Raw genomic sequence first — 23,958 nt, 5'->3', positions numbered from 1 at the left:
AGTCCTCAAGACCCATTCTTCACTGTCACCGGAAAACCTGGAGCAGAGAGAAGTGACGACGGACGCTTCATCTCAGTCGTATTTAAAGGTCCTATATTACACAAAATGGACTCTTGTGAGGTTTAAGTGATGTTCTAATGTTGTTACCTCCTCAGAAACAGACCTGGAGTTGTGTTTTGTTTCATTCACACATGTTTGAGTAACACTTTATTATTAGTCTGTTACAGCTCCAAAGCTCAAAATGCTCTGTTCCACCTTGTGATGTCATGAAGTGGTAGTTTTCAAGTTAACAGCTCCTTTTACCTTCAGTGTTTCCAGTTTGAGAGAAGAACTCAGCCTAAATATGCAGGTTTGTTTGTGTGTTAAACATGTGTGAATGAAACAAAACACAACTCCAGGTCTGTTTGTGATGAGGAAATAACATTAGAAAAGAGATCAGAGAATAGTGTAACATGGGCCCTTTAACTAGACCTGGCTGGTCAGAAAAAGCACAATGAGATCTTTTTCTCCGGAGCCGTTTCAGCCCTACCAGCTCCGTGTTTTTGGTTTGTTTCTGTTTTAGGCTGATGGTTTAATCCTGAATTCTTGTTGAAGGCACTTTTGACCTGCCTCGCCTGGGAAGAAAAACCCACAGTCCCACATGAGCTAGAGGTTTTTAAATATAAAGTTGTTTATTTTTTTCTGCGTAAAACTTTGAGGTCGTCAAAAGGTCGTTCTATTTTTGACTCTTTTTTTTATCTGGTTTCCACTTGTTCATAATGACGACGTGCTGATCAAACCAGGCCGTCACCTTCAGATCCTCAACAAAGATACAAGAGTTTTTTTCATTTTAATTTAGATGTTGACACAGTAGTTTAAATCACAGGGGCAAGTGCTCATAATAGCTCAGGGAGTAGATGTCATCAACGTGCCCTCGGGGTGTGATGCTAACTGAAGGCATTGCTCTGTCTGAAGCTCTGTTAGACTTTAATCTGAGTTTTGTTTTAACACAATCTGACCAGAAAGAATGTGCTTAGATGAAACTACGACAGGTGAGGTGATTTGTGCTGTTAAACAAGTCCCTCTCAAATAACATTACAGTCACAAGCTAGTTAGCATTAGCATTAGCCAACTGTTTGCTGCTTTTTGTGCAGAGTCAAACTCCTAAACAGGACCGTGAACGCTCAGATTAATCACAGGCTCCTGAAAATGTGCTGTTTACGTCACTTGTATTTTTTTCTTTAGCTTCCAGATCATCTTAAAACATTTTAGCATGTGTTTGCTAATGTGTGCCCTGTGTCTCCATGGTAACTGCTGTACATTCCGCAGTAGACATGCATGCAGAACACCCCCAGCGTGATGTCACTTCAAATTATTAAAAAAAGATGGAGGTGTAAACAGAGACTGTATAAAGAAGTGGACTCAGTGTGACGTCACCCACAGTGTTCAGCTCCAAATGAAGCTCATCGAGGCTAGAGCAGTTACAGGGGCCAATTTGGAGCCGAGTTCCAGTTTTAGAATTCTGACCGCGATTATCATAGCAACAAAACAGCCAATCTGGGGTGAAGCTGTTGAAGGTAACGCCCTTTCCCTTACCAACAGCTTAGCAACGCTGTCACTCAAACCTGTTGTTAATGCTAGTGGGAGCAACCTTGGGTAAATAAGGCACCTCATTTGTCTGTTATTAATGTTCATATCTTGATTTATGGACAAAATAGTGAAATAAAACCCCAAGGATCATGTAGAGCGGGTTAATACGAACATTTTAAGACCAAAATGGTGAGTCTGACAGCAGCAGTTACAGAGAGAGGGGACACAGTTTTTCAATAGATAGTGAATTGGAGCCAGAGTCAAAGGAGCCAGTGGAGCCAGCGCCCATGATCACTTCCTATTTGGAACTTGCAGGTTAGCTATGTCCATTTATATAAACAGTCTATGGTTGTAAAGGCCAAGAATAAACATTTATTTTATGGCATAAATTACATACGTTCACACAGATTATTATATAAACTATCTGTTGTGTAAGTCATTGTCGTGACAGAAATAGCCGCCCTGTAGGTCAGAGTTGACCCGTTCAGGCCGTGTGCCGTCCATTAGTATGGTAACAGATGAAGTACGAGAATGGATGGCCAGTTTCCATTCCCGTGTTCCCATGTGTGTGATTCATGGGAACGTTTGGAAGCGTGGGGGACGGCAACGGTGTGAGACTTTGGTTCGGCGAAACGGAGAGCCCCATTAATGTGATGGGAAAGGAAATGTGCTGGGTTTGTCCACAGGAGCCTGCCTCCAGCCTCCATTGTATTTCTGTGGGGTTTACACAAGCAGCCAGCAGAGACAGGTGCAGTGAGGTCCCGCACGATCCCCGTGAGGACGCCGATTGTGCCGTTTATTTTCACTATCTGGACGACTTATCTGTCATTCATGGAGAGCTGTGCGAGGAAATGATGTCGGAGAGGAGACAGGGGCAGAAGGGAAGAGACAGGGTGGATGAGATAAACATTATGACTCATACAAACTAATGTCTCAGCTGTGCAATGCAAACAGGGAAACAGCGTTGGTTTGGGACGTGTGGATTTGGCCTTAACAATTTGGCAAAATAGCTAATTTTTCTGACAAACATGGAGATTATGATAAGATTTGAGATTTACATTTTAAAGGGTCCGTATTGCACTGTTTTCTGCTCTGTTATAATGTTGTTTCCTCATCATAAACAAAGAGTCAGTTTTGTGTGATATAAGACCTTTAACAGTTGGAGTTACATGATGTATTCTGTGTACTGCCCTGGTTTCTTGTACCTTGGTTTTGTTCCGTTGGCAGAACATGCCTCCCACCATTTTATGTAAAAATCCTTGAATATTTTGGCTCTGGAATAAAAAGCCAAACATCTATTTTGACTTCTTGCGATTGTTTTATATGAGTTTTATCTTTTAGTGAATAAGACACAGAACAGTGGATTCTGTTCTCCCCGACAAACCGTTAAAACATATATAATAACTGTAAAAAAATATAAAGCTGACTATTTTGTGGATTTTACCTATTGCGGGCTATTTTTAGAATGTAATCCCCGTGATAAATGAGGGACCACTGTAAAACGCTTTGAGCCTTGAAGGTGTATAAAATCTGACCATTGACCAGAACAGGTCCGAGGTTTTCACTAGAAACCCTAGTGGCACATTTGAAGTCCTGATTCCTCAGTCCCACCTCCTTCCGGATCCTGTTTCCTCAGCTGTACTAAACTGTTCATGTTGTTTTTTATGTGATGTCTGCACCACCAGAGTTCATGTGACTCCACCTCTACCATCTGCTCCATTTACTCCAGACACGAGGCAAACGCTCTGACACCTTCACCCAAAACACACGTTACACATTTTGACTTTGCTTTTCATTGCATCATTCAGCCAGTGACGGAAAGACTACAAACAGATGGAAGATGGGCGGGGCAATGGACCTGAGGGGTGGGGTTAACGGGACTGTAACATAACGACCATTAAGGGTGGCACGATTTTTTTTTGAAAAAAAAATAAAAATAAATTATATATATTTATATACATATATACGCATATATATATATATATACATACATATATATATATATATATATATATATATATACACATACATATATACATATACATATGTACATATGTACACATATATACACACACACATATATATGTATATATGTGTGTATATATATATATATATATATATATATATATATATATATATATATATATATATATATATATATATATATACATACACACATATATATATACACTTGTGATTTTTTTGACATATTGTAAATTTGTAATGCAGGTAGAGACTCCAGGAGCAATAGGGGGTATTTACGTCGCTGGGGTATTAAAGAGGGGGTATTTGACTTCTATGGGGTACTAACAGTAACACATAACATATTTACATCACCATGTTTCCTTTTATTGTTTTGAGAATACTATATTCGGCCAAAACAAAGTAATACAATTTTTAACACAAGTTTTATAAGTTTCACTTTTGTTTCTGAGTCCAAAGCCCCGCCCCCTTCACAGCCCTATCACATTGCAATCAGCGTTAATGAAACTACTGCACATCACACCAGGTTTGTGAAGTTGTAGTGTTTCGTGTTTTTGTATATTCATGGAGAATTGTCGTGTGGGAACATGGGTGATGTAGGCTTGTGGGCGGAGCCTTACAGAATCTCACAGCTAAACGTAAGGAGGGTTTGAATAGGGCCTGGGAGAGATCGCTAGATTACTCAACATGCATGGATGACATCTAAAACTTTTTCAGGCATGTTTTTGATGAGGAAACAACATTACAACATGAGAGCTCAAAAAATAGATTTTGAAGAATACCTCTTCAAAAATCTGAATCTGAATGGATCTCAGAACATTTGCTGTTTGTAGAGGTTCAAACTGTTGTTCATTGCAGACGGTTATGTTATCCACATAATTGCAGCTTTTTGTTTTTTTATTTTACCAATTCAACTCAAAATATTGTGCATCCCTATAATACACTGATGAAAATCTCGATTACATTTGTTAGTGAGCGCAGCACTGGAGCGACATTCACTGAGGCCAGATGCGCTGGACCTTAGCATTATTAGTATTATTGCAGACCATATGGACGGCATCGCCTCAGTTCAGCAGCTGTCGATTGGTTGGATTGGTCTGGGTTTCTAAGTCCACGTGGCGGCTGTGATGTCATACACAACCCCTGGCTGTGTGGACTCGTGGGAAAACATCATGGCCAACATCCAGTCTGCTCAAGTTCACTGAGGCGAAAGAGCTGCCAGACACTGGGACATACAGGGAGGAAAGGCATCTTATGGAGTATATATGAGTATTTATGCTGCTAATTTCACATATATTTTTATACTTTATTCATTAGTCCATAAAACTGATATGAAAAGACATAATAATTTTAGCAGATCTAATGACTTTAGTTCCAGGATGTCCCAAAGTCTGAATTAAGAAAAAGAACAGGGCTGTGGTGGGCTGAGATCATAGACTGCTCTTTGAGGCTAGCAGTTACAGGGACCAAAAAGACAATCCAGAGCGAGGCTTCCTGTCCACACCGCTGGTTTAACAGGGAGCAGGTGCTTAGCAATGCTGTCAATCAAACCTGTTGCTAACGCTAGCGAGAGCAACCTCAGGGAAAGAAGGCGCTTGATTTGTCTGTTATTAATGTTCATATCTTGATTTACAGACACAATAGTGAAATAAAATCCCCAGGATCATGTAGATTAGAGAACTGTCGAGTCTGACAGCAGCAGTTACAGTGAGAGGGGTGACAATTTTTTAATAGAAAGTGAATTGGAGCCAAAGTCGATGGAGCCGGAAGTGCGCCCATGATCCCTTCCTATTTAGAACACGGCGGCTAACAGGTTAGCTATGTCCATTTATATAAACAGTCTATGACTGAGATAGGGATGAATTGAAAACTGAAATTTTCTTTGCAAGCTTCAAACGCAGGACAACAGGGTTATTTAAACATGTGTGAATCCCTCAAAATACATGTTCAAATAAACTAAAGATGAGGGAACGGCTAAAAGCCCACAAAGGTCATTTTGACCTGCTCAGATAAGTATCTAGTTGGGCTGTGTGATTTTGCGTGAAAATAAAATAGTGGATTTTTTTCCATGTCCCACTGGGAGGAGGCCCGACCCAGGACACACTGGAGGGACTATGTCTCTCAGCTGGCCTGGGAACGCCTTGAGGTCCCACCGAAGGAGCTGGAGGAAGTGTCCGGGGTGGAGGAGGTCTGGGAGATCCTGCGGATCTGGGACGAAATGGATTTGAATTTTTTTTCTTTTTTTCTCAAATAATTCAATTTGGATTTGACTTTGGATTTGTTCTTCTTCACTAAAATGTTCTGCTCCAGAAAATGGTCAAAAGTGAAAAGATGTTATTCACTGATTATATTTAACCCATTGGCCACTGGGGAAATCTTTTATTAATGAGACAAAACATTAAACATGCCGCTCCAACATTTCATTTGAGGTCAGTGATTTCAGAGCAGTCAGCGTTGCTTCGGCCTGTGCACGGCTCTGTGCACGGCTCTGTGCACGGCTCTGTGCACAACCTCATGCACGATGTTGTACACTGCTCTGTGCTAAACTCTGCTCCCTGTGAATTTCATATATCTTCAGAGCTACTTCCAATACAAGAAATAGTAAAAATAAAGCCCTAGTATCTAGTTTTCGATACTTTTGACAACCGCAGTATTTAGTCTCAGACCTGCTCATATATGGATCATAACTGCACATTTTGTTCATTGTAAACCACAGTATTGATCTGAAAGTCCATAATGATACAAAAGGCTCCATTCACTTCCTGTTCAAACTCAAGAGCTGATTCTGCTGCCGTGTTCACTAAGGGGATTTTTATGTTTGAGTAAGGGGACTATGCAACAATATGAAATCTATTTCTTAAACCCAAAGTCTGAGTTTGAAAACTACAGAGCTCTGGGCTGAGACAGGAGCCAAATGAAAACTGAAACATTCTCAGCATAAGCTTCAAATGCAGAACAACAACAGGATCATTCAAACAAATGTGAATCACTCAAAATGCAGGTTCAAGCTAATGCTTTAACACACCTCTGTATGGGCCCCTCAGATGTTCTTGGCTCTCTTCTCTTTCTTCTCACCGTCCCTGTCTCCACACATTTCTTGTGTCATGCACAACTTGACGGAGGTGATGGTGGACTTCTTCCATACTTTGTTCTGTAGTTTCATTGAGTCTGTGTCTCCCATTTTGTGTCAATAAACCGTGATCCACACTGTGCCTTCTCTCGAGAAGGAGCCATTTCTTAGGGGTTCATTCAAAATTATGCCTCTTTAATCAACAGGATGCCTGAAATACACAAATGCAAAGTGATTAAAAACCTTTATAACCACTGAGAACAGCAGAACAAATCTAATTCATATATTTTATAAATTGCCTTTGTCATTAAATTTTAAAAGTACTTTATGGACACTCTGTATTACACCATAGGCACATAAAGGTTATTCTGCACTATATGGCTTGTTTAATGTTTCACCTTTTACCTTTGTGACCAGTATTTTTGGGAGTAAAGTATGGAAATAGCTCCATCTAATTAAAGCATTTGTTTTGCTGCAGTTTATACGGCCAGATACAGATGGAAAAAAAATGCAAATTATGATTTTTGAAGTAAGAATATCTGAAGTTGTGTTCTGTCGTTATGTCCTTGAGCCTGAGCCACGTACAGCTTAAAGTCTGAGTCTGAATATTTTAACATAATCATGTTTTTATTTTTCAAAGCCATTTACTGTACACAGCCAGCAAGAGGCAAAAGAGACACAAAGGAACAGACTCAATACTCAATACTGATCCCGATACCACAATGATAATAAAAAGAGCTTTCTTTAAACAATACACTGTGATTTCCTCAAGATCATTCTAAAGCTATTCAGGAAAGGTCAATTTCTGTCCCGTTAATGTTACTTTTTTCAGTATCAATACCTGCGAACAATGAGTGCATTTTTGATACAAGTTTTAGTTTCGATTCATTTATGATTTTTGATTATTTTGGCAACGCTTCTCACTACACACACTGCTCAAACAAGAGTAACATGGACAAAAATGGAGTTGGAAAAGCACAAGGCTGTCAGCTCCCACAATGCATTGCTTTTGTCCGCAGATAGATCCTCTTGCATGTATCGTATCATTGTGACCTTGAGCCTTGAGACAAACAGAACAAGACCAGGAGATCCCAGACACCGGAGTGGACGGTGAGGATGTGTGGTCCCCGTCCGAGTCCATTCTGTGTGTGGACGTCTGTATGATGCAATAGGACTTCTGTTTATCCTGCTCAAATCTTTGTGATGAGCAGCTGTTTTGGGGATGGTCAGCTCTAATGCTGACCGTTCACTGCACCCACAACAGCAGCATAAACTATTGTGTAACTGTGGCTTTTATCTTTACAGCAAAGGCTTACCTCTTTATCTTTTCACACACATCAAAACCTCAGGAAAACCTTAAATAAGAGTTTGTTGTTTTGACTGGTCTCAGAGCCAGAGCCTCTCTTATTACAGAGCTGAGTGTGTGGGTGTGTGTGTGCGTGTGTGTGTGTGTGTGTGTGTGCGTGTGTGTGTGTGTGTGGGGGGGGGGGGGGGGGGGGGGGGTGTACTCTGAGCCACAACAGACACGACCACTGCCTCCTCACAAACTGTGTCCTGCTCTTCCCTGTTTGTCTGCCTCTGTCTGCTTTCTGCTCCTGTCTGCTCTGCTTCTTTCTGCTCTCTCTGCTCTGTCTGCTCTCTCTGCTCTGCTTCTGTCTGTTCTCTCTGCTTCTGTCAGCTCTGCTTCTGTCTGCTCTCTCTGCTTCTGTCAGCTCTGTTTCTGTCTGCTCTCTCTGCTCAGTGTCTGCTCTGTCTGCTCTGTCTGCTCTGCATCTGCTCTGCTTCTGTCTGCTCTCTCTGCTTCTGTTTGCTCTCTCTGCTTCTGTCTGCTCTCTCTGCTCTGTCTGCTCTGCATCGGCTCTGCTTCTGTCTGTTCTCTCTGCTTCTGTCAGCTCTGCTTCTGTCTGCTCTCTCTGCTCAGTGTCTGCTCTGTCTGCTTCTGTCTGCTCTGTTTGCTCTGTCTGCCCTGTGTCTGCTTTGTCTGCTCTGTGTCTGCTCTGTGTCTGCTCTGCTTCTGTCTGCTCTCTCTGCTCTGCTTCTGTCTGCTCTCTATGCTCTGCTTCTCTCTGCTCTCTCTGCTCTGCTTCCGTCTGCTCTCTCTGTTCTGTGTCTGCTCTATCTGCTTCTGTCTGCTCTGTGTCTGCTTTGTCTGCTCTGTGTCTGCTCTGTGTCTGCTCTGTGTCTGCTCTGTGTCTGCTCTGCTTCTGTCTGCTCTCTCTGCTTCTGCCCATGACACTTGTCCTTTGTTTTCCCAGAGCTGTAACTTTTTCAGCTTACAAAACAGGGTTGCACAATTTTAGGAAAATAGTTGAACTGCAATTATTGTGACAAATATTATGATTTATGTATATTTATTTATTTTCATTTAAAATACTTCCAAGATCATTTGATTTGAAAAGAATACTGTACTACAAATATCTAATCTAAGACAAGAACTCCATGCATTTATTGCAATACTTAGACCATGTTTGAGGTCTAAGTATTGCACTTGTGGTTAGTTTTGCAGTTTATATATAAATAAGTGGTTTTGTTCAAAGAGCTAATTTCAGATATATTTAGGATTGTTTGATATGAGATAAGACTGGAATATGAACGTCTAAACTAACTCAACAAACACATGCATTTCAGAACATGTTTACAGAGGTTTAAAAACTACAGATTGAGCAGCTTTTTATTCAATAACAGAACAGCTTATTGTTCAGAGTCATCCTATTACCCCAACCCTAAAACCCTATGAACCCAGTCTGAGTGCACTTTTGGAACAGACTAATGAGTCAAATTTCAGCTGTATGTGACACAAACATTCACAAATGACTTTAAATCTCAGATAAATACATTTTGTTATTAATTTTACAATAGTGAAAAATTTATTTGTGATTGTTACCTCAGTTTAAAGGTCCTTTATCACACAAAACTGACTCTTAATGAGCTTTAAATCATGTTTAACGCTGTTACCTCCTCAAAAACAGACCTGGAGTTGTGTTTTATTTCATTCACACATGTTTGAGTAACACTTTATTATTAGTCTGTCTACATCTCCAAAGCTCAAAATGCTCTGTTCCACCTTGTGATGTCATGAAGTGGAGGTTTTCAAGTTAACAGTTCCTTTTACCTTTAGTTCAGTAGAGATTGACAATTCCAGGTCTGAAATGATCCAAATGATTCTAGTGAAGGTGGATGGAGTTTAAAAACACAATGGAGCATTTCCTGTATTACCACATGATGACATCACAAGGTGGAACAGAGTGTTTTCAGTTTGAGAGAAGAACTCAGCCTAAATATGCAGGGTTTGTGTGTTAAACATGTGTGAATGAAACAAAACACAACTTCAGGTCTGTTTATGACGAGGAAACAACATTAGAACAGAGATCAGAGAATACTGTAATATGGGCCCTTTAAGCTAAATATCGGTATCGGCTCAAAAAACATCCATATCGACCCGTCTCTCATTGTGATTCATTTGCGTTATACAGTGCTGCCTCTGGTCCAAAAGCTGCTTCGCTGTTAGCTTCCGCAGACGTGTTTTCTAAACCTTAGACACTGCATTATTCTCCAGTTAATTTGCATTGTACCTTATATGTAAACACCTGCTAGCAAAGCGCACCGTCAGCTGTTTAGTGTTAGCGTTAGCGTCTGTTAGCTCCTCTTGTCCAGTTGTTTTTTAATGAGCGTTCCAGAAGCCAGAGCATATTATTTTGAGGTTTATGTTGCGTGTCCTTGGATGACTGAAGTTTTGTTCCATATCTTTGTTGGCGGTAGTGCTATATGTGGACACGCTAGAGGCAAATTCTGTTTTTAGAGCTACAAGAAGCTTCTACAGCAAATGGAGGTTAAGGGAAAACCCCTGTGTCAACATACTGAAGTGTAGAGTCTTGTTTTTATAACATTATATAATTCAAACTTGAAGCACTTCACTCTAGTTCTTTGTTCATACTTTGCAGTGACATCATGCAGGGGGTGTTCTACATGCATCTCTATAGTGGAATATTCAGCATTTACCATGGACAAACAATGCACACATTAGCAAACACTGGCAAATAAGTTTTAAGATCATCCAGAAACTCAAGAAAAAATACAAAAGTGATTTAAAAAGCACATTTTCAGGAGCCTATGATCAGTCCGAGCGCTCATTGTCCTCTTTAGGAGTTTGATTTTACACAAAAAGGTGAGAGTGACTCACTGAAAATCTGTTGGCTAATGCTAATGCTAGCTAGCTTGTGACTATAATGTTATTTAAGAGAGACTTGTTTAACAACACAAATCAGCTCACCTTATGGTCCAATTGTGTTAAGACAAAGCTCAGATTAAAGTCTAACAGAGCTTCAAACAGAACAATACTGTCAATCAAACCTGTTGCTAACACTAGCGGGAGTGACCTCAGGGAAAGAACGCGCCTCATTGGTATGTTATTAATGTTCATATCTTGATTTAAAGACACAATAGTGAAATAAAAACACCAAGATCATGTAGAGCTGGTTTTCATGATCACTTCCTATTTGGAACGCGGCGGCTAACAGCTTAGCTATGTCCATTTAAACATACAGTCTATAGGTTTCCATTGTCAACCCAAAACATGCACAAAAGCTCAAATCCTGCAGCTGAGATCGTCCTGACCAACTTTTTCTGTTGCACAAAATGCATCTTTCTTGTTTACTAAATATCATAATTCAGATCGTGTTACTCCATTCACAGATGTCTTCTGGTTTCCCTCCTCCGCTCCGCTCAGATCCCCAGGCACTGTGAGTCTTTGAGCTGGTGACATGGCGCTGACAGTTTCAGCTACAACCCAACTGTCTCTGAGCCTTTAAACATGCTTCAGAGAGGTTTCCCTTCATGTTCGCTTCAGCGTGTTCTAATATATAACAGACATCTCCAATGAAGTGCGTAACTATGGCAATGATTCTACACATCCCAAAACGCTTTTAAATTCACTGTTTGTAATGTGTTTTTTTCGTTCCCCAAATCGTTCCCTTGTATTGGTTTTCTTTGCATGTAAAGGGCCCATAATACACTATTTAAAGGGCCCATATTACACTATTCTCTGATCTCTGTTCTAATGTTGTTTCCTCATCACAAACAGACCTGGAGTTATGTTTTGTTTCATTCACACATGTTTAACACACAAATCCTGCATATCTAGTTCTTCTCTCACACTGAAAACACTCTGTTCCACCTTGTGATGTCACTATGTGGTAATACAGGAAGTGCTCCACTGTGTTTTTAAACTCCATACACCTTCACTAGAATCATTTGGATAATTTCAGACCTGGAATTGTCAATCTCTGCTGAACTAAAGGTAAAAGGAGCTGTTAACTTCAAATGTTATCTTGAAAACAACCACTTCATGACATCACAAGGTGTAACAGAGCATTTTGAGCTTTGGAGATGTAGACAGACTAATAACATGTGTGAATGAAACAAAACATGACTCCAGGTCTGTTTTAGAGATGGTAACAGCAATATAACATGGTTTAAATCTCCATTTTGTGTAATATAGGATCTTTGAGGCACAACAGCGCTCCCCATGTGTTTGTGTTTGTTTCAGTATCACTTTTTCTGCTGCCTTCTAGGAAAGTCTAAACACTCCATTTCGTCTTCACCATTTCGCTGTTTTGACTATTTCTAGAAGCCAGTAATTTGGTGAGCTTTGGAAACACAACAATGCCCCAGAGAAGGCCCGACATGGGAACAGAAAGAACGATGTTTTATGGGGAAGATGTTTTGAAATTGTCGGCTCTGTTTGTGAGGCGCGTTTATATCGCCGTGTTTTTCATTCTCAAGGCAAAGAGGACGGTTCGTTGTTGTTGTCTACTATTTTGAACAAGCATCTGATTTGGAGCAGAGTTCAAACTGTAAAGTTATTGAAGCCATTAAAATTCTATATAATAAACGCTCGTACAGATGAATATGGCTTTTATATTGTTTATTTTTGTCGTGCACGTCATCACCATCAGAGCTTAAAACATAAAACATGAAATAGTTTACACCCAAGACAATAGAATTATCAATTCTCGCCTTTAAACTACGCGCTATTCCTTAGGAGACATTCCCAGTCCATCTGCCTTCCCGTCCCCCACCATGACACGCCACTAGGAAAACAGGAAGTGACGCCAGCCCCACACTGGCAACAACGATAAAGGAGCAGTTACTGAGTGAGTGAGCTGAACATTTGGTCTTTATCTGTAAAAAATCTGATTAAACTCATGATTCACCTGTTTAATCTGTTTTATATTAATACATTCTTTCTGCATAAATAGTAGTTTTTGCATGAGCTCCCCCTGCAGGTGTAGTCTTTCAAGTGCAGTTTGGGTCAGATACAGAGAAAGTCGGAATAGTTTTGAGAGTTTTTTTCCACGCCTCCTTTTTAGTCATCCAATCGATCGGCAGCACATGTCTTCAGTCCAACAAGAATGTGTATTTTGTATCTATGAGCTTCATGCACCAGTAATACAATACACTGTACAGTTAATTACACAGGTGTACTGCAGTGGCCGGTGTGTGTATGAAGAAACGATCAGAGAGCACTGACCCCTGACCTCGGCCTTATCTCAGCTCTTCAGGCCTCAAAACTGGACTCTTGTAGAGATAAACGCTCTTTCCAATCCAATGAGCCAGAACGCTGTCCAGAGCAGCGCAAAAATGATACAGACAGTGAATTATTTCTACTTTTATGTCTAATCTTTGACCAGAACAATATATCTAAAAAATATTTCCAACACTTGTTATATTTCACTATTGCTAATGCTAGGGGGAGTGACCTCTGGAAAAGAACACAGTTAATTTCTCTTGTTGAGTTACAGAAACAACACTGAAATAAAAACCCCAGGATCATGTTGAGTGAGTTATATGAACATTTTAAAACCAAAACAAGTCTGACAGCAGCAGTTACAGAGAGAGGGGACACAGTTTTCTAATGTAAAGTAAATTAGAGCCAGAGTCAATGGAGCTGGAAGTGCGCCCATGATCACTTCCTGTTTGGAGCACGGTGGCTAGCAGGTTAGCGCTGTCCATTTATGTATATGGTCTATGGCTTGAAGAGATAAAAATTGCATTGTGGGAGTTTGACACTGGATCGTGGCCTCCCTGTCAGCTCCGTTTCCCTGTTTGTGACGCAGGTGCTCCGTTGACATGCTCTTGGGTGTTGACACGTTCTGACACCTCCATAATGAGACACAGCGGGCTTTTCTTCTGCTCCTATCCAATTTCATATCACTCCCATAAGGCTGCACAACGCACAAGGAATCAATTTTGCACTTTACATTTAAATGATCATTTTAGTCAGGTCCCAGCAAAATACAATTCCGAGTAGAAGAATTTTACAAAAGACGTTTAAAGCAGTTTGAGTGGAGTGTCAGACCTGTCATAGACCTAATCACTTCAGTTTTCTTGGTGTTTTTTGACAATCATATTATTATAACTTCATATTCCATCAGATCAATGCTGTGTTCGATTTTAACCTCGATCCTTCCTTCAGCTCGTCTGCTCATAAATGTGGAGCTAAAGACAGAAATGTGAAGATTAAACAACAAGATGAACATTACACTCATAGGCTATATATATAAATGGACTCGTCGTTTTGGTCTTAAATGTTCGTATTAACCCGCTCTACATGATCCTGGGGTTTTTATTTCACTATTGTGTCTGTAAATCAAGATATGAACATTAATAACAGACAAATCAGACGCCTTCTTTCCCTGAGGTCCCTCCCACTAGCGTTAGTAACAGGTTTGATTGACAGCATTGCTAAGCTGTTGCTAAGGGAAGGGACATTACCTTCAACAGCCTCACTCCGGATTGGCTCTTTGGTTGCTATGATACTCGCTTTTTGAACTGGGCTCCATATTCGCCACTATAACTGCTCTAGCCTCGATGAGCTTCATTTGACTGGAGCCGAACGCTGTGAGTGACGTCACACTCTCTTAGTCCACTTCCTTAACAGTCTATGGTTACACTGATATAATACACGACAAGGCTGTACTTAAGTAGAATTTTGAGGTATCTGTACTTTACTTAAGTACATTTTACAATGTGTACTTTTTACTTTTACTTCAGTACATTTGAGAGCAGTATCTGTACTTTCTACTCCACTACATTTTTGAACAGGACTGAAAAGTAAAAAGTACTTTTCATATGATTTGAGGGGTTATTTTTACGATGTTTGTAGAAACATCCTGACTAGTTTTCGAGTTCAAGCTTCAGCTTTGAGCAAAAATGAATACACAAAATTCATAAGAAAAATTAAGAAACTGATTCGTATTGTTACTGTGACCAAAATATGTGTCATTTTGGATAAGTATCACTACATTTACACTTTAACAAATTAACAACTCTTGCGTAAAATACTTTTACTTTTTACCCTCACAGTATATTTTTAAAAGGGTATTTAAATACTTTTACTTAAGTAGATTTTTTTATGTGATACTTTTACTTAAGTAACAAAAGAGAGTACAAGTGACGTGGCGGCTAGCAGGTTAGCAGGTTAGCTATGTCCATTTACATATACGTCTACGGGATTCCCACAGCAGCAGGTAAACAGATGAAGTACTGTTAGGAGGGACTAGCTTCAGATGAAAGGGAAATAACGAATGCTTTGAACATCCACAGACAGACATAAGGTTCAGGTTAAAACTATTTTGTGTTCGTAGGGCCCTGGTATAAGCGGATTAAACAGCAGAGCAGGAGTTACACAGTTTTTACCCCTCACTTCCTCGATGTTTAATCCTGACACAGTCCATCAGATCAATGCTGCCGACCGGATTGATTTTACCCTTGGTCGCTGGTTTGACCCACGGCTCATAACTGCGGTGGTGGAAAGAGCAAAAGGACGATTGCATTGATATTATTCAATACACTGGGCTCTTAATCAGCCTAGATCCTGACGCTCAGAACTCGCTCCCCATGTGGTGAGCGGAGGAGCATAATTGGTGGGTTTCAGATTAGAGAATGTGATGATGTCATACTCTGAGATGGGGCAAGAGGAAGTTTTTAAATATAGATTACATTGTACTTTGCCTTGAAATATCTGAAAAGGTAAATGCACAAATATTGAAAAGGATCATTTCTATTAATTACTGGACCCAAGAACTCAGTGTTACAACAACATTATTAAATTTAGCTTCCTCCATCTGTGCTAAATATTAGAATTGTAGATTTATTTAGACATCTGACACGGCACGGAGGAGATTGATTGACAATGGTCAACACAGAGCACAAAGCACGTTCATACGCTGTAAATAAAGTATGCATAATTGCACTTAAAAAATCTGCAAAACAGCAAGGCCGCAAAAGGTAAACCGCGATATAGTGAGGGACAACTATACAAAATCTGACCCTAAAGAGCTGACTTATTTGATCAACAAAGGGTGAACTGATTTGTGCTGTTAAACACGTCCCTCTCAGATAACATTACAATCACAAGCTAGCTAACATTAGCATTAGCCAAGAGTTTTTCAGTCACCTTTTTGTTGAAAATCTAACTCCTAAACAGGACCATAAACGCTCGAATTGATCACAGGAAAATGAAAATGTGCCCTTTAAATCACTTTTGGATTTTTTGTTGAGTTTTCAGACGATCTTAAGACTTGCTAATGTGTGCATTGTGTCTCCATGGTAACTGCTGAACATTCCACCATAGGCATGCATGTAGAATAACACCCCCAATGTGATTGATCATGTTCGTATCAATAATGTTACGTATTTCAAAAAGTCCAGATGTGTTTGTGTCTTTACTTTTCGCTGCAGAAGTGGACTGGCCGTTCACTCTACATCATCTGTCGCCTTTGCAAATGAAAGTTATTTAAGAGTTTATATTTTCTCACTTGAGTTTTAATTTAGACTTTAATTAGAAGTACTGTGTTGGTGCAAAGGTTATTTTTTTACTTTGCAAAGCTAATTCAGTGTTAGACTTAAAATCCCTGAGCCTGGTGAGAATCCATCACGTTCTTCATAAACCCAAGAATTTATCGCGCATTTATGGACAAAGTCTCCAAATGGGAACTGAGTCAAAAAAATCTATAACCAGATAATAATTAAAACTTAAAGTATTATTGGAGCTAGATTAAACAGTGGGTATTTACTTCTATGGGGTATTAAAGAGGGGGTATTTACTTCTATGGGGTATTAACTGTAACACATCACATATTTAGATCATCATCCTTTCATTGTTTTGAAAATGCTATATTCATCCAAAACAACGTATTAACATGTTTTATAAGTTCCACTTTCATTTTTCATGCTCTGAGTCCCCTCTCTTTGCTCTCTATGCTAAGTCACTCCCCATTCACAGTACTATCACAACACAATCAGCTGCATCCCACTAATAAAACTACTGCACATCACATCAGGTTTGTGAAGTTGTAGTGTACAGTTTTGTATCATTCTTTTGTATAGTTGTGAAGAATTATTGTGTGGGAGCATGGGTGATGTTGGCTTGTGGGCGGAGTCTTGTACAGAATCTTTGTTTTTTATTTTGCGATCTTTATTTGGAGCTAAAGATCCCAAAAAACCTCAAACATGCCTTCTGCGTTAGAAAACTGCGGTGCCCAATGGGAGCTGATGTCGCCCTAAACGTAATCACAACAAAGCGCCTCATGCACATCACACTAGCGAGCGACACTTTTTTTTCATTTGTACCAAAATTACTACATGATGCTGCCGAATCCTACGACTATCACCGATTAAGAAAATAAAACTGAATTCAATTCAATTCAATTCATTTATTTTTGTAACGCCCAAAATCACAACAACAGTTGTCTCGAAGGGCGTTCATGTTTTGGTTGATGGGGGAAACCGGAGTACCCGGAGGAAACCCATCCAGACACGGGGAGAAACATGAAAAAACTCCACACAGAAAGGCCTGAAGAAGGAAGTGCGTACGTCACAGGAGTCGTGTACATCAGGGTGGACCTGTACTGGTGGAGGTTAAATGGGGGCAGATCGGCAAAATGGCGTCTTGAAAATAGTCGATTAAAGATTACTCAAACATGAGTCACTCCAAATACAACTTCAGAGGCTCAATGAGAAAAAAAATGACTAGAACATGGATAAACATCTGGAAAGTCCAGTTTGCAGAATACGTCTGATTTAAAATCCTACTTTTTTACCAACTACAACCAAAACTATGGCTCGCTGCACGAAATCCCATTAAAACCATATACAAGTATTGCATCCGTCTTGCATGTACCCAAACCCACCAGTATCTGCACCTTCTTATTCCCCAGCTGTCAGCACTCGTTTCACTAATGCTCATCGCGCTTCATAAAGCTCTGATGAAGATCTGATAATGCAACAGCACACAGCGTTCTCGCAGAGGACGGATACGTACAGCCCCGAGACACGCCATGTGACAGCGGCGGTGGGTAATTAAGCAAGGCTCCTATCATCGGGGGAAATGGCGTCTATCCGGCGTCCTTCCCGAGAGTACATTTTGTATCTGAGATTGTAGTGAAAGTGACCTTGGCAACCCCTTCCTCCTCCCCTGTCTTAAATTTGCATGAATGAAAGACTATAAGAGGCAGGATCGAGTACGTCTGCTGAGCTACAGGGAATAGTGTTGGCCCCATTTCTACCTTTTCAGTGGTTATCTTTGTGTCTTTGGTTTTACCGCAGTAGAAAGCATGTCCTTGGACTTAAGCTCAAGTCTTTGTCTCAGCTGTAGTTCAGTCATAATGAACACAGGGATCATGGATTGATTTGATTGGATTAGCAGCAGGATAGACTGACCTTTATACAGAGACTCGGTTCAATGGGATGTGTAGGTCAGGATGTCCATATGTTTAAATACATTGCATTTCATTAAAGAGTTGGTATTTGGAGCTTTCTCTCATGTTATAATGTTGTTCCCTCATCAAAGACATGCCTGAAGAGGTTTTAGATGTTGGAAAATTACTGGTACCAGTGTTTTTTGGTACAAAAGAAGTAACCTAATTCCGGCTACGTCACTGTTAGTATCACTACTTCCTGTCCAATTGTAACTTTATGGCAATGTCAATTTGACGGTTACGCACTTTGAAGTACCGTTCAAAGGACTTGGCCGACGAATGCTACTCATCCGTGTAGCCTCCGTTGGCCGCAAAGGCCCGGCCAAAATGGGAAAGGCTTATGCCACGGAGCGTACGTCGACCGCTGTCTGTGCTCTTACATTACGTGATGACTGCTGACTAATGAGCTATACAGGCGCTGACTCATGACCTAAACATCTTTATTATTCCATTTAAGAAGAGTCAAGGTGTCGTCGTCGCAGCCGTTTATTTCTGTTTAGATTGAATGAAGTAACGAATTCATGTTTCCTTTTGAATATCATTAGGCAAATATAACGTTCAAGGTGATTTTTTCCCAATTGTAGGTAGTATTATATACCTTGTTTCTCCCATAGAAGTCATGCATGGTGCATGATGGGATATAGCAGTGCACGAAGTGTGCTCAGATGCACGCTTCGTGTGGCCAATCTCCATGGAAACGCAGGGCCCATTTGTCGGTCGCATTCGTCAGGTGCATTGAAATGGTGCCTGAAGTGGGTGAACTCTTAATACACTTTTACTAGAAGTTAGCATAAGCTTTGAGACACAGTGAGCTCCGAGTCTGTTCCAGTTACAATATCCTACTGGTTTTCCTGCACATCACCTCCCTCAGTTTCTTGTGCCTTTGCTCACTTTATGTTGACCCCGACTTTTAAACGTTCTCAGGTTCTTTCTGTCCAGATGAAAAACTGATCGATCCCCTTTTCTTTACAGAGTCCAGGAGATAAATTGGTCCGAAGCTAAGCCGGGCTGAACACAATTACGCCAGAGCCTCAGTGTGTAAGTGGCGCCGCGGACTTGGACCTGTGTGTGCCTTTGTACTCTGATGAACCAAGAGGAGACGCCCAATTATTACAAGATTAGGTGAGTACATTTGTAGATTCTTTTGGTTGGAAAGCGCTGACTTCTTGCACGCTGGGGAGTGAATTATAAGGACAAAAGAGCGGACGTGGAGATGTGATAAGAATATGTGTGAGGAGAGCAGCAGGAAGCACAGAAGGAGGCAGTGGACACTATTTGGTTGCGGCCACTGAGTCTTGGAACAGACACGGGGATACGGCCACGAGTCTGAACATGAGACCATTTCTGTCTCTGATTTTTATCACATCTCCTACACAATTACACTATTCTGGTGTGTTTATATTGCCACAAACTGAGATGAGTTCTTGCAGTGGACAGTAATAGGCTGGAAGAATATTGTGTGGCTAACAGGGCGGAGAGATGAATCGGAATTGAAATCGAGATTTTTTTTTTTTGGGGGGGGGGGGGGGGGGGGGGGGGGGGGCTGGGCTATCTGCCACATTCAAAATAGGAAGTGATCATGGGCGTGCTTCTGGCTTCAATTCACTCCCTATGTAAAAACTGTGTCTCTCTCTGTAACTGCTGCTGTCAGACTCGACATTTTGGTCTTAAATGTTCGTATTAACCCGCTCTACATTATTCTGGTGATTTTATTTCACTATTGTGTCTGTAAATCAAAATATGAACATTAATAACAGACAAATCAAGCACCTTCTTTCACTGAGGTCACTCCCACACGTAGTAACAGGTTTGATTGATGGTGTTGCTAACTGCCCGCTCCCTGCTAAACCAGCGGTCTGGATTGGCTCTTTGGTTGCTATGATACCCGCGGTCAGATTCCAAACATGGAACTAAGCTCCAGATTGGCCCCTATAACTGCTAGCCTCGATGAGCTAACGTCACACTCACTTAGTCACTTCTTTATACAGGCTGTGGGCAAGAAATGTGTTTTTCTCACCTGGATGTAACTAATGTTTGATTTTTCGGCTTGTTCCGCTGTTGTGATGTTTTGACCAATCAGCGTGAAGTATTTGTTTGAACACTCCAATCATTGGTTCCGTGTTTAAAATGTGAACTTTGAACAGAATCCTTTTATCAAAACATAAACCCCAAATCAAAATCAGAAATTTTATATTTTTACCAAAAGGTTCAGCTCTAGTGGTCAAAGTTCCAGACCATATCCCTATAATTTATATTTTTGCAGTTGGTTATGAAATGACTTATGTTTGCACTGCTGTACTTCACTTTAACACAGAAAACTGCATACAGAGAGGAAGAGGAGGGTTTTGTGTCTTATGTAACAGTGCTGACAGATCTGCTTCTAATGTAAACAGCAGAACAATGATCGTCTGAGACAGTAGATATATGATAGAGGACAGACAGACGCTGGAGGGGTCGCCATGGCTGCATTTTAAAACTTTTGCTTAAGTAAAACTGAAAGCCCGTCCATACAAACACATATCCAACTGAATAGTATTAAACCATGTCTTGACTTTAATCTGTTTATCAAAGCATTTGTTACTGGGTTGTTGTTTTTTTTGTACAGCTCTTTTCATTTTGGGATGAAGCACTCTCCCAAATGCTCATGTACCCGGGTGACTCACAAAGTGCCGTCCTCGTCCTTCTTGCCGTCGCTAGCTTGTTTAGCTAATGGTAGTGTTTCTTCTTCTAGCGAGACTTGACACGTCTGCGTCCAGTTTGACAAAGATCAAACTTGAGGTCCTGTTTCAGACAGAGGCAGGAGAGAAACACAGGAATCTTCCTTCACTCATCAACAGCTCAGAAGTGGCTGTGGTTAAATTAAACTCAAAGTCTCATGTCTGGACTGGAGTAATCTGAGGGACCATGATTATAAAGAAATCAGATTTACAGACATTTTACTAATCTTATAACCAGTGGTGAAACATAACCAAGTACAGGTATTAAAGTACTGTACTTAAGTAAAGTACAGATACCTCAAAATTCTACTTAAGTACATTTAACAGTGTGTACTTTTTACTTTTACTTAAGTGCATTTGAGAGTAGTATCTATACTTTCTACTCCACTACATTTTTAAATGAACTGAAAAGTAAAAAGTACTTTTCATATGATTTGAGGGGTTATTTTTACCATTGGTTCGTGGAAACATCCTGACTAAGCTGTTCGAGTTCAAGCTCCAGCTCTGAGCAAAAATAAATACACAATATTCAGAAGAAAAAAACTGAAGAAAGAAACTGATTCGTATTGTTAATGCTGAACAAGATGTCTAATTTTGAAACATTATTTCCACATTTACACTTTAACAAATTAACAACACTTGTGTGAAATACTTTTATAATGAAAGTGAAATACTTTTTTACTCTTAAAGTACATTTTTAAGCAGGTACGTTATTACTTTTACTTAAGTAGATTTTTATATTTATATTTAAGTATATTTACTTGAGTAACTTTTTACCTCTGCATCTGTACTTTTACTTAAGTAGCAAACAGGAGTACTTCATCCACCACTGTTTATTTGACTTTGTGTATTTTTTTTATATAACTCCAAAAATATGATATCAGATTTTGAGTGTGGATGTGACCTCAGACTTTATAAACTGGGGTAATTTGCCTCATTGGATTAAAGCTCTTTTGTTCTCCTCAGTTTTACCTTGGTCTTTCCCACTTCAGTTTTTACACAAAAGTCACAAAAGACCCCAGCTGTGATGTCGTCTCATTCACACGTTTCTAGGTTCCTTCAGAATAAAAGCATTTTATTGTTTCACAGTCAAGTGTTTGTCGTCTGCCTCAGCACTTCACTCCACTCACTCAACACAAGTATTTTTAGCTCCTCTTTTCACACGAGCCCCATTCATGTTTTATTTATTTTATTATTTGCAATTAGTTCAGCCGCTCCGCACCTGTGCCATTCAGATCATTCACTCAAAAGCCAATGAAGATGAACTCTGCCTCCTGTAAACTCTATAATACTAATGCTTTTCCTGGAATGTTCCACAGTATGGCATCACATCGAGCCTCTAAAGTTGTATTTGGAGTGATTCATGTTTGAGTAATCTTTAATCTTTTATTATCAAGATGCCATTTTGTTCATTTACCCCCACTATGACGCCCACTGTGACGTACACACTTCTTTCTCCAGTTTTATTTTCTTAATCAGTGATACTATTCAACAGTGTCACAGTCATTTTGGTACAAGCGAAAAAAAAAAAGTGCTGCTCTAGTGTGATGTGCAGCTGTCCATAGGGGGCGCCGACAGCATGTGGCACTTTGTTGTGATGACGTTTAGGGCAACGTCAGCTCCCCCTGGACACCGCAGTTTTCACTTGTTTCTTTTATGAAGTGGTTTTAGATGAATATTGTGATTTAAAATGTGCAAATTGTAACATAAAGATAAGAACTATAGAGACACAAGCACAAAATGACTGGTTTAATCTGATCTCCATCTAGGCTAAGTTACAGGTTAGATCTGTGGAGAAGCAACCACCCGCTCATGTTTTTCAAGGTTTTTTTTTAGCAATAGCGAACGCCTTCGGTATCAATGAAATGCAAGAGATAATGCCATACTTTGGTAGATTCCTGGGACAGTGACAACATCTCCATGGAGACAATTAAGCAGCGAACTCCCAGGCGAAAAATTCCTTAGTGTATCTATATGTTTTAATTGTTCCATGTTGAGATATACATTCATTTATAGTTCCAGCGGGAAATCTGAATGTATCAGAGTTGTATTATTGATATGAATGGCCTCATCACTTTGCATGTATCACTCCACCACATCAGTGTACTTGATTAAGGACTAATTAATTGGGCAAGCTTATATAATGAGAGCGCAGTGTCCATGAATAGTATTGAGCTGGGCAGTGATGGGCGGTTAGAGTGAACGGAGGGGACGAGGCTGAAACATGAAACACAAACTCCTGTTTAGCTGCGTGACATAAAGACAACAGTCAATGTTTTAATTAATCTACAACTACATCAACTCAACCAGGTTATTTGGGTATTTAGTATCAGTTAGCATCGGGTATCGACAGGTAGCAAAAGCAAACTGAAAAAGCTGGTTTGGTGCAACCCTAGAACAAACAAGTTGAGTACGGCCCAAAAAACAATAGTTGTGAAAATTAAAAAATAATAATTATAATAATTAATTTCTAATAGATCAGCCTAATTTATAAGTGTTTTATCTGCTGTTTATGTCACATTAACTTTACTTTTAAATAGTCAATGTGAATGAATCATCACAACACTGTACTGTGCACTGTATACTATGTACTATGACATCCTCCCTGTTTAATCTATTCCTCCTGGAGACGGCCTCGGACTGAGGCTCAACGAGCTGCGAGTTCTAACCAATCACCAGTTTGACCATTTTTAAACCAAAACAATGACTGTAAAAGATTTATAACTTAAAGGGCCCATATGACGCTGTGTTCTGATCTGTTCCACCTTGTGATGTCATCATGTGGTAATACAGGAAGTGCTCCATTGTGTTTTTAAACTCCATACACCTTCACTAGAATCATTTGGATCATTTCAAACCT

General features: G+C 40.0%; 1 protein-coding gene across 3 annotated transcripts in view; it reads left to right on the top strand.

The window, feature by feature from the left end:
• kank4 (KN motif and ankyrin repeat domains 4) overlaps window positions 1-23,958 on the top strand; it is a 148,226-nt gene that overhangs the window by 43,341 nt on the left and 80,927 nt on the right. For all 3 annotated transcript variants that reach the window (XM_055221520.1, XM_055221519.1, XM_055221521.1), the window contains exon 2: window positions 19,354-19,503. The gene's annotated coding sequence lies outside the window, so the exon portion shown is untranslated. The remainder of the gene's footprint in view (window positions 1-19,353; window positions 19,504-23,958) is intronic.

This window comes from Periophthalmus magnuspinnatus, chromosome 4, assembly GCF_009829125.3.
Source record: "Periophthalmus magnuspinnatus isolate fPerMag1 chromosome 4, fPerMag1.2.pri, whole genome shotgun sequence".
Taxonomy (NCBI): Eukaryota; Metazoa; Chordata; class Actinopteri; order Gobiiformes; family Gobiidae; genus Periophthalmus; species Periophthalmus magnuspinnatus.
This window is presented reverse-complemented; position numbering and strand designations above follow the sequence as displayed.